This window comes from Halichoerus grypus, chromosome 1, assembly GCF_964656455.1.
Source record: "Halichoerus grypus chromosome 1, mHalGry1.hap1.1, whole genome shotgun sequence".
In the NCBI taxonomy this organism is placed as follows: domain Eukaryota; kingdom Metazoa; phylum Chordata; class Mammalia; order Carnivora; family Phocidae; genus Halichoerus; species Halichoerus grypus.
The window spans coordinates 179,185,533-179,198,720 of record NC_135712.1 but is presented as its reverse complement, the minus strand read 5'-3'; the positions used below and the strand labels follow the sequence as shown (position 1 = coordinate 179,198,720).

Sequence of the window (13,188 nt, the reverse complement as noted above, 5' to 3'; positions counted from 1 at the left end):
AGATGATCCGCAGCCAAGAAACCAACAGGAATGTGCGAGCTTCGTAATAACGTAAAATAAAATTCTTACACTTGAGTTCCATGCTAAAGCTGAGATGTTCAGAAAAAAACAAGCATTGTGTGGCATGAACCCGAGATTCCATTTGGATGGGGATGTATTCAAATCTGCTTGGGAACGACATACTTGATTCGGGAACAAAACTGCTCACTTTTAATGCGGTTTGAACTAATGAACAAGTACAGCCCAGCGTGTCACAAGTCAAAGAACTATTCCCTCTTCTAATCACTGACTTTGATTTTTTTTTTTTTAACTGAAAACTACAGAATGCAAACCCAACGTTGCCAAACATATTTATTATGATTAATAGCCTGTAATATCTCTCACTGAGGCTTAATTTGCTCTTGTTTTCAATTATGAATCTGCACTACTCTATTCCAGTCCCCTTTTCAGGTAGAGATGAATTTCTTGTGGTCTTTACTCTTTGTATTGTATCGCCACCCAGCAAGGCACAATTAGTTAAAAACAGCAAATCTCCACCTTGACTCTCACAGAGCACCAGATTACGCAAAATTAGAGAACCAAATCAGTGAGAAATAAGTGAAGGTGTCCAGGGAATCAAAGCAATTAGACCAAAGGAAAAAGGAAAAGTACATATGCCAGTCACCCACTCACTCACACCTTTACATTAAAATTCAAAAAAAAAAAAAAAAGGAAAGAAAAAAAAATCCTAGATCCTTTATTTAATTTTGACAAACTGAATACAGAATCCAACCAGGAAATCTTATCTGCTGCTGTCAATTCAAGCGTCCCCAAATGTCTGAACCCCAGTTTGGTAATGCAATGTACACACCAGTGTGACATCAAGTGTAGAATTTCAGGAGCTAAAGAGTCCATTCTACTAGAGATGCCGCTGCTTTTTAAGTTGCATAAAAATAAACTCCACTCCATAAAAGCTGCCACAGTGCGTGCTCTCTCATCCCTCGGCTCCAGGCATGATCTCCCCCCCCCCCCACCCTGCCTTTTAGGTCAGCCACTCATGCATTAGGAAGACATCCCTCCCAAAATAACTTGGCCCTCCCCCGAAGCACAGAGTTGAGCAGCCTACCTTTGTTCTGGAGTTGCAGATAATAACAGGCAAGCCTCAAGACCATGAGGATTTGGAAAAGATCAGGAGAGTTGGAGAAAAAAAAGAAGAAGAAAAAAAAAAAAAAGAAAAAGGAAAAGAAATACTACAAGTAGAGAAGAATTGGAAGAAACAACAGGAAAAGCCTTCTAATGAACTGTAGTGGCTACCACAGGATCGGGTGTCTTCACCAGTGTTTACGCCAGTGAGTACACCTCTGCTCCATCTCATCCACAACTGGTGGCATCCCCCCCCCCCCGAATCCATGCATGGCAATTAAAAGCAACTGCACCTCTCCGTTTGGGAGGGGGACCACAAAAGACCTCTGCAATATTTCTTTACAATGTCTATATCACTGATGAGCATTAGTTTGAGTGACAAAGGTCCCGGGCTAAATCAACATTCTTACCTTAATGTTCCTAGTAAAAGGCTCCAGGAAACATAACTCATGAGACATGTATGCAAAGATATGTCTCAAGGAATTAATCCAGAGCCCTCAGCTGAGGTGGGGGGCGGGGGGAGGGAAATTTTTTTAAAAAAGAAAAAAGAAAAAAGAAAAAGCAATGGCTTATTTCCAAACAAACGCAGCTCAGCCCGGGCAGCGATGGCATAAGAACAGGTTTGCATAGACAGAGCTCAGTGGCAGAAGCGAGAGTTCTGTAGGATTTATTTGACACTTATTTTCCGGGAAGCCTTTTGTGGAGTTGTACCGTTTGTTTCTTATTGTCTGAGAGGCAGTTAGGAGCTTTCTCCCGGAGGGGGCCTCTCAACCTCTGGGCTTGGCCGCCTCTGACAGGGAGGTAACCATATTAGGATGTGTATGGTAAAGTAAACAATAACATAGTTGCAATGAAATGGAATTTTTTTTTTTCCAAGCTAATGGTGTTGGGGTCAGTCTGTCTTTTTAGCCATTCCCACTAATTTTGTTTCCTAGTTCAAATAGGCCCTCCTCCTCCTCCTTTTTTTTTTTTTAAGTGTTAGCTGTTTCCAAATATCTGACTGTAAATTTGCTGAGAATGTTTGCAATGTAAGAAAAGCTTTTAACATCCAAATAAAGATCCTGCCAGTTTAATCATTAAAGGGGATGTGAATTTTCAAACCCTTGCAAAGATCCAACTCTCCGCTACTTTCTTCCCCACCCCAACCCCACCTCCATCTCTCCCTGAAGGTTAAAATTACTTGGTCATTTAAAAGTACCTTCTAAATAAATCAGATTTTTAAAGAAAGAGACCGTTACCTTCATAAAAATTCCACATTCACGTACTGTGTCACTGAGTGAAGAGTCTTAACCATTCATGCGCCTGAAAATTTATTACCTGAAATTTCTAGGATGGTTACTTTTACGTGATAAGCCTCTTTCCCACCTCCTCCCACTGCCCCCCCCAAGAAAAAAAGTAAGCATTAAATTCTGTTGTCATGCCAGCCTCTAGAAATCAGCTAACCAAACAAAAAAAATATATCAAGAATGAGTTCTCAAGATGTTACATATTTAGGAAAAGTTGTGCCGGTCCAAAGACAACAATAAAAAGTAAGGCTGCTTTCTGGCCACTGTCACTCAGTAGGAGATTCCCGCCCAAGGAACGAGGGAAACATCCCCACTCAAGGTCAGGGCTGGCGGAAGGGGACAGCAGCGAGGCTGAGGACCACAGACAGTGGGTGTGGACGGAGCAGGACCGCTGGGAGCCAGCACCGGCTGTGGGGGAGCGTGCTTTCATGTCTTAGTCTCCTAGGTGTGAGCCAGGGCTGCTCCTGAGAGATCTGCCCACATGAGGGTGTATAAGCAGCCCCTGGCCCTCAGTGTGCAAGGAGGGGAGGAGGGGCACAGCACTGCTACCTGTGAGGACTGGACCCCAGGAACCACCCCCTGCACCGGGCATCGAGGCAAAACATGTGGCACGAGCGAAGGGGCACGGGCAGGGGAAGAAATGATACATGCAATTAAGAATGAAGCTGGGCTGACGGGGGAAATAAAACACACGTGACCCGGGCGAAACTTGCACAGCTCAGAAACTAAGAGAGCCTCCCCTGCCTGGAACCCCTGGGCAGACCTCTAAACTGCCTTGGTTCTTAACAGATCCCTATCACCCAGAAACCTAAAACCCCTGCAACTCATGTTTTATTAAAACATGTTTAGCATTCTTCTTAAAGATAGGTTTTAACCCCAAATACCCATGAAATTAAATCTCCTATGCCACTTATCTGCACTGCCGGGCAAAAACTAAAGTTGAGCTAAACAGAGAGATAGCAAAATCAATAAATCACACGAAACAAGTAGCAGTTCAAAAGTTCAAAGATATGATGGCCAGTTCAGTGCGTCTTAGCGCTCACCCAATAATAACTGGTCTCCGTCACTCCTCACAGTATAGACAATTTCATGGCATCATTTTCATTAGGCTGTCTCATGGAAAATTGCTAGCTATTTATGTATACGCTAAAATAAATTAGCCATTTCATCGAGCAGTGTGATTCTTATAAAATACATTAACACAATACTCAATTTTCCAGTTGGAGTAAATAAATAAATCAATAAATTCAATACAGGATGATTCTTTTATTGTGGCGCTATAGCTCTCAGCATAAGTGTTTTTATTGGGTTTATTTGTTTCAATAAAAATTGAAATGGGCCAGTGATCTCAGCGCTGGCATCTTAAAAAAAAAAATCTATCCAATATTTGGGAAAGTACTGCGCAGAGCACTCAAACTTAAAATTGTATTCAAAAATCATCTTCATGATAATTATTACTCCACAACCCAATTCGGATGGGGAATTTCACAAAGGAAAAGGGGGAATTCTGCCAGGTGTTTGAGTCTTGTGGCATTTCTGCGCTACAGACCAGAGTCTGGGAGTGAGGCTTCTGAGAGACGGCTGCCCCTTGCTGAGCTGCGACCTTATGCCTCAGACGCGCCTCTTCCCTGGACAGGGAGAAACGACAGTGGGACAAGCTCCAGATGGCCTCTTCTGTCACACCTTACGGAACGCGCCATTGATTGTGGCTCAGAGAAGGCCATTTACTCCAACCTCTGGGGGAAAGACTAGGGTATCATGATTGCAAGAAAGAAGAGAGAGGTGTGCTGACGCTGTAAATAAACTCAGGCCCAAGGCCTGCTAGTAGCTCTGGAGGAGAAAGGGAGACACCAGCAAGCATGAGATTTTTTTTTTCCTGGGTCACCAGTGCAACTGAAATCAAAGGAGAACAGGGGAATGGATATCTGTTGTTTATGCCTGCCCAACACCCAAGCTCCTCTTCCTCTGATAACACCGGCCGTATTTTGCTTGGGGAAATGCCCCATTCCCCCATCTCTGGCTGATGAGCCACAGTCCGTGGATGTGTCTCTCCGCTCCAGAGGGTGGAGCCATAAACCAGGTCTGACCAATCCCTGCGCTCTGCTCTCCTGGGCGCCCTGATTGGCTGATGGGTAGATATGTCCCAAATCAGAACTGGGAGAGAGAGAGAGAGAGACAGCCCTTTTGCTTTTGAGAGCTTTGAGAGCTTTGAGAACATGGACTGGGCTGGCTGAAAGAGGCCAGGACACAGCAAGTCAGAGGTGAGGCCAAGAGTAGTACAGATTCCTAACAGAGCCCATAGGGGGCCATCCTACTCCTGGACTTTTCCATTATGTAAGCCAATGAACTTCCCTCATGTGCTTAGCCAGCTCACTGGCACTGCGTTATTTGCACCAAGAGGTGCAATCCAGGAAGACTGGATAATGGAACACACTAAATATGTGTTCTATATGTACTCTGTAATATACGTGAGCCCTGATGAGAAAGCAAACCAAATAAAAAACACACAAATGGACAAACTCCCACAGCTAATACTCAAATCCGTAGACCTCACATATCTATGTAACCTGATCACCAGCCATGTTCTCTTCTCTGCTGTCCCTGGAAAAAAAGAGCTAAAAGAATGAGTCAGGACCCACAGTCCAGAAGAACTCAAGATGATCTCAAAGCAAAGTAAACTGGAGATATAAAATAAATCCAGTGTGAGGTCTAATACAGACTTGATAAACTCTCTTCTCTAGGCCCCTGGTGGTGGTGGTTCAGGTCAGGGATGGACCAACCCATCAGTTTAGGTGAACAGCCAGCTGGCTCACACAACAGGCCTTGTATCTTCTGATCGGACTCATGGACGAGGGATGAAGATGTGGTTCTTTCATTCTCTGATAGAAGTTGTATTGTGGTGCGGAGGTGGGATAGCGAGGTCCTGCCAGCCTGCCTGGCTTTTAGCCCTGGCTCCAGCCCAACTAAATTGGCAAACCAGGGCCCTGATTTCCTCCACGGGCAGGAGAGGACCCCAGATCAATACAGCCAGGCTTTCTTGGGAGTAGTATCCATAGTAACACAAACAAACAAAAAAAAAACGACAATAACTGAGACGCTACGAACGACTTTATTAATATTCCAGAGACCATACTAATCACTTTACAGGTATTGCTCATTTCATCTTTAAAATAACCCTATAAGATGCACATTGTTACTATCTTCATTTTATAAATCAGTAGAGGAAAGCTCAGAGAAGTTAAGGAACCTGTTCTTAGCCACAGAGCAGATAAGGGGTGGAGCATCAAGTACCTGGTGGCTAGTCTGTTGGACAGTAGAGGTCGTCCACAGAAAGTTCTATTGGGCAGGGTTTTTCTGTAGATGTGTGGTTCTCATCCAGGAGCGATATTCCCCACCAGAGAATATTAGGCAGCGTCTGGAGACATTTTTAACTGTCACAACTGGCGTGGGGGTGATGCTAACTAGGAGTGCTGGTAAACACCCTACCATGCACAGGACAGTTCCCACAATGGAGAGTTACTGGCCCAACACATCAGTGGTGCTGAGGTTGAGAAGGTCTACCCTCCCAGGCAGGTGGACCCTGGTGGTCCGCAGCTCCTCAGCAAGTTTTAAAGCAACTTCTACCAAGATTGCAGGTAGCCTGTGTGTGGATATAATACTGATGTAGAGTAGGGTTAAAATTTGAGGCTAAGTCTAGAAAAAGACTTGTCCCAAGTCCCACAGTCTTAATTACAGGCAGGGAAGGATCTGGAGAGCTATCTGGGGAGTCCAGTTGACACCAATGTAGCTGAGTCAGGAGAAATAAGGGGGCCATGTTCTTGGTTCCCCTCTTTGCTCTGCTTTCTCCTTCCTCACTGTCCCTTCTCCCTGAAAACTGAGTGGAGCCAACCATCTACATCATAATGTCTTGAGTGGGGTGGATTGACATTCCACTCCAGGCCTGCATCAGTTGCCAGGACATCAGTGTGAGCAACCAGTGTGACCATCATTCTTGGCAGCAGGGGAAGGCCGTTATCATGTCCCAGAAACAGGTGTTCCATTCCAAGCTAGGTTCAGATCTAGGCTCCACCACTTGAGGCTCCTGAGCACTTGACACATGGCTAGTACACTAGGGAACTAAATTCTTAAATTTATGTAATTTTAATTAATTTAAATTTAAATAGCCACACACATCTAAGGGCTACTATATCTTGGACTGTGTGCAGTTTTAGAAGTGTGGCAAATTTTCCATATTCATGAGAATCCGATCCTCAGCAGATGGATATCTGGTTCCCAGTTTGAGATTCTATATATTAATTAAAATTTTTATTTTATTCTTAGTGGAAATGGCTTTGGTCATGACTTTTTAAAAATTCCATTCTTATTCTAAATCTCCTAATTTTTCTAAAAATTTTCATCTAATTTTTATATCAATTCTAATCACAGTTTTGAGTAGAATGGTAGACTTATTTAGTTGACTAATTTGGGCAAGAGACGTATATTGTGGATTAAAACCGAGTGCATTCTTTAAGAAGCCAGTAGCAAGGTAATCTTTTTCACTGTTGGGAAAACATTCTTGGTTCTCTCTTTAGGACATGTTGCCTGTAAACTTCATGTCTTCAGGGACGTGAGCTATCTTGGAAGAAGTACTCTGCTGTACCAGTTCAAATCACTCAAGCCATTTGGAACAAGAATGACATTCTGGAAGATTTCTTACACAGTAAGATCCGTCCACTCTGTCTCTCCCGTGAAAACTCCAAACTACACACATTCAGGTGGAACTTTTCCCTGCAGCTCAAAGAGTGATAAATTTTTCAGCTTAGGGAGAAAGATTAGTACTGATGTAACAAAGTGACTGTAAAGCCAGCCTCACGACATTATAAATACATCACAGCTGTCAGGATGTTTCTTTCACAATGGGCAAATCCAGAAGCAAAGAACATTTTCGGGGTTGGGGAGCACAGTCATACCCAACACTGTGTGCAGGGTGTGAACCATCCAGAACTAGGGCTTTGGGCAGGAAGCTGAGCCATCTACAAAGTATTTCTTGGGTGATATACAGAGAGCTAGAGATGGGATAAAACCGAATGATGAATAAAGTAAACACAGTGTTTGGCTCACCCATCCTCTCTGGATACCAAGAAATTTCAGCTTCAGCAGTAATGTGGGAATCCAAAACTGCACTGTCATTCTAAACAATATCAAAAGTTAAAAAAATATATGTATACCCAAAATAATAACTTCATATCCTTTGCCAGGCACAACCTAGATTTTTAAGTTGACCTTAGCTGGTCAAGTATGAAATGTTACTCCATATGTAGACAGTGCTGGATGGCTATTCAACAGCCATTCCCAACTCCCTCACTCCCTCCTCCTACTCCTACTCCTCAAGCTGGGAAAACAAAACAAAACAACAACAACAACAAAAAACCCACCACCACCACCAACGCATTGTCCCCTACCCAGCTTTCTCTGCAATGAGGGACAGATATTTAATGAAGTTCTAGCCAAAAGAGACAAAGGGTATAAGATATTTTTCCTCCTTGATTGAAGGAAAGTCATACAAAGATTTCTTTCTCTTGCTCTCTCTGCCTTGTCCCCTTCTCCCACTTTGTGCCTTTGAATGCAACTATGTAGGCAGATAATGCCTGGAGCTGTAGCAGCCATCTTGTAGCCATGAGGAAAAAGCTAGAAGAATCACAGAGAAGCCAACCCAGCAGTCAGATACTACTTGGGTACTGAACCAGTCTTGAAACTGCCTACCTTTAGACTTCTGGGCAAGTAAATGATAAATATCCTTATGTTTTCAGCCACTGTTAATGAGGTTTTCTGTTATTAACAGGTGAACACATGCTAATTGATAGATCCTAAATCCTAGAGAAAAATCACTTCCTTGAGGGAACTTGACTAATCAGAGTGTAATTAGCCAATTCTCCTGGTATCTAAGATGGTTCCCTTGTCACTTGAGAGCTTATCACTGAAGACAATGATACTTGGTCTTTAGAAGCTCCCTGAAGAAAAACACCACCACTTCTTACCTACTGTGTGTCAATTCTGTGTAAGGCTTTTACTGAAGTGACTTGCTTACACTATGTCATCCAGTCTTCCAAGAACTCTATGGGGTAGGGACAATAATTATCCATATATGGTTCTGAGAAGAAGAAACAGAAGCAGAGAGCGGTGAAAGAGAATGTCCTAGGCCAACGGCTGTTACAGAAAACCTGGTCGCACCACAGGGAAATGGTTATACCCATGGCCTCAGCTACAAAACGTGGGTAACTCCAACCGAGTGATAAATATTTCTTGTTCTAAGACATAATGGCAGAAGCCTGGGCTCAGAGCACAGGACACACAGTCATATGAGCCGGGCCTGGGGTGCAGTCACTGCAGTGGTGACTGGGGAAAGGATTCTTCAGCTCATCCTGCAAGAGCTGGGGATACTCTCCGAGAGCTCACAGCAACATCCACCCTGAAGTCATCACCACAAGCAGGCAAAGGTGTCCCTTCAGGGTTGCCTGTCTCCACGCCCCGGATGGGATGGAGCAAAGCCTGTAACACATCATGACGGCTGGTTCCCACAGTGTTTTAACACCAAAGGAACAAAAAAGGTACAAATAAGCTTTCAGGGAAGTTATAAAGAAGGATGCGTAGGTTAGGAAAAAATACCTTGGAACTACTGGAAGGCCAGTTAGCAAAGTGAATACATGCAACATATCTGATGGTGTGGGCAGGAGGGCACAGCAAGGTGGCATGCAGCTTAGGGTAGTTAAGAATCATCAGCCAGACTGGCTTTACACTTACTAGCTGTGTGACCTTGAGTAACTAGCTTGACGTCTCTGAGCCTCAGGTTTCCCAACCATATGTGGAAATAATACAAGTATCTAACCTTTTGGGTTGCGGTGAAAATCAAATAAAATGATACATGTCAAAGTTCTCACCTAATACACAATAAGTGTTCATTAATTGTTAACTATTCTCCTCCTCATCAGTACTGAATGATAATAAATTGCAAAATTATCATAAAGCACCTAGCATAGTACTCGGCATGCACTAGGTGCTCAATAAATGCCCATTCCTTGGTTTTCCCATGTCTTTTCCCTCCACAAATAACTCAAAGATTTAATTCTGATGTCATGTGCCTACTGCAATTTTTAAAAAATATGAGTGAATTTACCCCACTAAAATGGTTCTGGGTTTGATACTATGGTAAATTCAAAGATCAACGAAGTATCTGTGGCCACATGCTTCCATGATAAATATAGTAAATAAAAAAGAGAACACTATGCAATTAAATATATGTAAATTAACATATATTTTCATATGCTATACACGTAAGAATACCCCCTTCCATTTATTAAATTCTCTGTGTGCTGAGGACAGAGTTAATTTTAATTTTTAAAATGTTTCTTTTTTTAAATAATTCTTTTGAGACAGAGAGATACAGAAAGAGAGACAGAGAGAGCGCAGGGGCAGTGGGGGAGGGGCAGAGGAAGAAGGAGAAGTAGACTCCCTGCTGAGCAGGGAGCCCATGCAGGGCTCAAACCCAGGACCTGGAGATCATGACCTGAGCTGAAGGCAGATGCTTAACCATGTGAGCCACCCAGGCGCCCCTAAAATGTTTCTTAACAGTTCAAATTTTCTGCTATAAAAGTGTACCACCTCTATAATTTGGAGGAAGACATTACTTTTGAAAAGATAAAAAAGATAAGACTGATCCAACGTCTACCCTCGTGAATTGGTTTTCTAACAGTTGCAAATTCGTCAGCCATATAAATGGCAACAAATCTATAAGAAATAAATAATTTTCTAAACATTTAACTAACCTAACCTCCATGCCCTTAATAAGTTACTGTTCACTATTCTTCCTCCTCCCTAACTTCCTCTTCTCACCACGAATAAATTCTTCCCCCAGTTTCAACCCTACCTTTCTCTTTCCAAAAATATCTCAGGGGACATCTTTAACCTGCCCCCACCCCACTCATGGTGTGAACTAAAACCTACAAATGGGTTGGGAACAGGAAACTAAATAACTTATTAAGAGTCATGACCACTGGGCTGGCCTCATTCATGAAGGTTTCGTGGACTGGCGTTTGCTAAAAAGTTTTTCCTTTTTGGTTGACTGGCCTCATAGAGCCCTGTGAATGCCAGGACTTATGATAAAGCAACGACACACTTAACTGTTACATATTAATGTTCATGATAATGCAATCTTTCATTTGGGTGATTTAAAAGTCCCTCTAGTCCGACTTACAGTTAGATATACACTGAATGCTTCATCAATCATAACCATTTTTATTCTCAATCTTGTGCAAAATACTAGAGAAGGTGAATTTCAACTACATACTGAAGAGGGCTTTCCTGTTAGCCCTCAAAAATTTCTCTCTTGTCATTTACACAGCGGATTCCCAGAGTTCCTGCCTAAGCAATCTGTTCACCTGTACCTTTCACTACCGCAGATCTTATCTATAGAGGAAAAGGAAATCCCACGTTCCTATCTCTTCTACAGGGTCAAATCTTCCTTATCTTACAGAGAGAAAAAAGAAAGCATGTCTCAGTTATGAACTACAGAAAATGCCCGGCATCTCAACATTTGAAACACTTGTGAGCAAGCAGCCTGAGAGGGTCGGGATGACTCAAACTGAACGTAAAGCAGGATTTAGCACAAACTTGCACCAAGAACCAGTGAGCCCACCACTGTCGAGCAATAAGCAGTGATCACAGCGACCTTTCATAAATGCACCTGGAAGAGACTACACCTCCTTTCCATTCATGTAAGTGCTGGTCATAGTTTCAGGGCCAAAATCTTCCCACAACTGACCTTGGACCTATAGACCACGAGGCAAATCAAAATGGAGGCTGGGATCAAACCAGTCGCCATGAAACTTGGCTTGATCCTACCACAACTCCAATTACCCTCTAAGTTAGAAACCCAAGCCCTTCTTTAGGTACCGATACGGTAGCCCCTTACGCATCCTGTACCGCCCTCATGTGCAACACACAAATCAATGCAACTACAAACCCATAAAAATGTGTCCCCCAAAATACTCGGCTTGGGGTACAGGAGAATTAAGCCTATCCCTCTAAAATTGTTTTTTTTTTTAAATAAAATCTAACGTATACTCAATATTTATATTTTGATTTTATGACCTTTCTTCACTTTTATCCTCTTAAATTCTCCCATCTTAACAATCTCCTTTTAGGCTAATAAATTTATGTTTTTATTCCTAGGTCATTTATAGGTTGATCTCTTGAAGCAAAGAAACATTGAATTATTGGAATTCAGTGTAGAGATGCTTCCAGGGTAAAGGTTCCCTGTTTATTAGCAGAAGAAATGCATTCAACTAATTTGACTTGTAAGTCTGATAAAATCTCCCTGGAAAAACTGATTCTATTATGATGAATAATCCTTTGAGGTGAAAAATGAGAAATAGACACACTAGGTTTTATTATATATTAATTCTAACAGGGTCTGAAACGAAACTTTTAGATGCTGGAAAATGGCAAACTTGCCTGCAAACTACATGCAAGAAGTAATTAAAGTAAATGAACATGAAATTAAACAGCACCCCCATAAAGTAGGATATAAAAGTAAAGATTATTAGAAAAAAAATTATCTTCCTCCTCTATATTAATCTCATGAATTGTTCGTTTACTCTATTTCTCTTTTATTATTTGATGATGGGTTTTTAGAGCTTGGGTTTTATTAGGACTTGCTGGAGGAAGGTCTTCAGTAGTGAGCTAACTACAGGTCTGGGTATGTCACTATCTCTTAAATACTAGATGAAGCCATACAAGGTAGAGGTAGGCTCATCAGGCTTGCTGTGTGACGCAAAACTGGAAAATTTCCTGATACCAAAATCAAGATCCTCATCAGAAAGATCCTCATCAGAAAGGAGATTTAAAGCTACAGTAGACGGGACTTTATTTATAGAGAAAAACTGTGCACCTCTCTTCAATAAACTCTACTACTCATGTAAAATTCAGGATTCCGGGACAGCTGGTATTTGTTGAATTTTGGGGGCTATCCAGAATCCATTCTTAGTTCAATTTCTCTTTGGGGAACTACCACCCTCCCTCACTGTTCCAAGCAGGGTGGGAATCCTCAAAGTCCCCTGCCCTCTCAGAGCCATCAGGTAGCTACGTGATGCCAACTAGGCCCATCTGATTCATCTAAGTAGACTGATGTGAGGACAGAAAAATATGTAGGGAGCACTGGTTTCAGCAGTGAGTGATGAGCTGGTCAAATCATTCAAGCTGCCAGTATGCTGCAATTGTCCTGCTTCCTATCCTTTTCCAAATTCCTGTCCGTTCTGTAAGCTACTGGCTATTCCTCCAATAAAGTCTTTTAAGCAGGCCAGAGGTAATCTCTGTTGCTTGCAACCAAAGAATCAACCAGTATGATGGGAAGAGCCTGGCGTGACACTGGCTCACAGGGAGAAATGTGAGCTCACTGAACCCATGCTCGGTATAATTCACCATATGTGATACTGTACTCCTAGGCTATATATGGCTGCTCCCGAAATTCAACATAACATTCCAGCCAACAGTCATTAAAGTCATTGAAGTCCAGTGTCCAAATCTGCAGATCAGGCCTCTTCTTTCCTATTTTTTGCAGCACAGTGTTAGAGATCATCAAAAAGTACAGAATGGTACAAAGAGGAGGTGAGCGATAAGAAAAAGTTTGCAGGATATGGAAAAATGAAGAAATCTAGCCCTATAAAAATATTTACTGAAGGGATGTGGGTTCTTAACCTGGACATCTGGGAACCGTAGCAACCACTATGACGTAGTCCTCAGGTAT

The 13,188-nt window shown here is 42.4% G+C and overlaps 1 protein-coding gene and 1 long non-coding RNA gene across 7 annotated transcripts in view; one reads left to right on the top strand and one right to left on the bottom strand.

Moving 5' to 3' along the window:
- The window catches only part of FOXP1 (forkhead box P1), a 490,351-nt gene that overhangs the window by 269,184 nt on the left and 207,979 nt on the right, over nt 1–13,188 (bottom strand). The gene's annotated exons all lie outside the window — the stretch shown is intronic.
- Nucleotides 1,198–11,510, top strand: LOC118540945 (uncharacterized). The gene is made up of 3 exons (XR_004919887.2): nt 1,198–1,328; nt 6,980–7,107; nt 10,918–11,510. It is a non-coding gene; the product is annotated as an uncharacterized LOC118540945 (long non-coding RNA).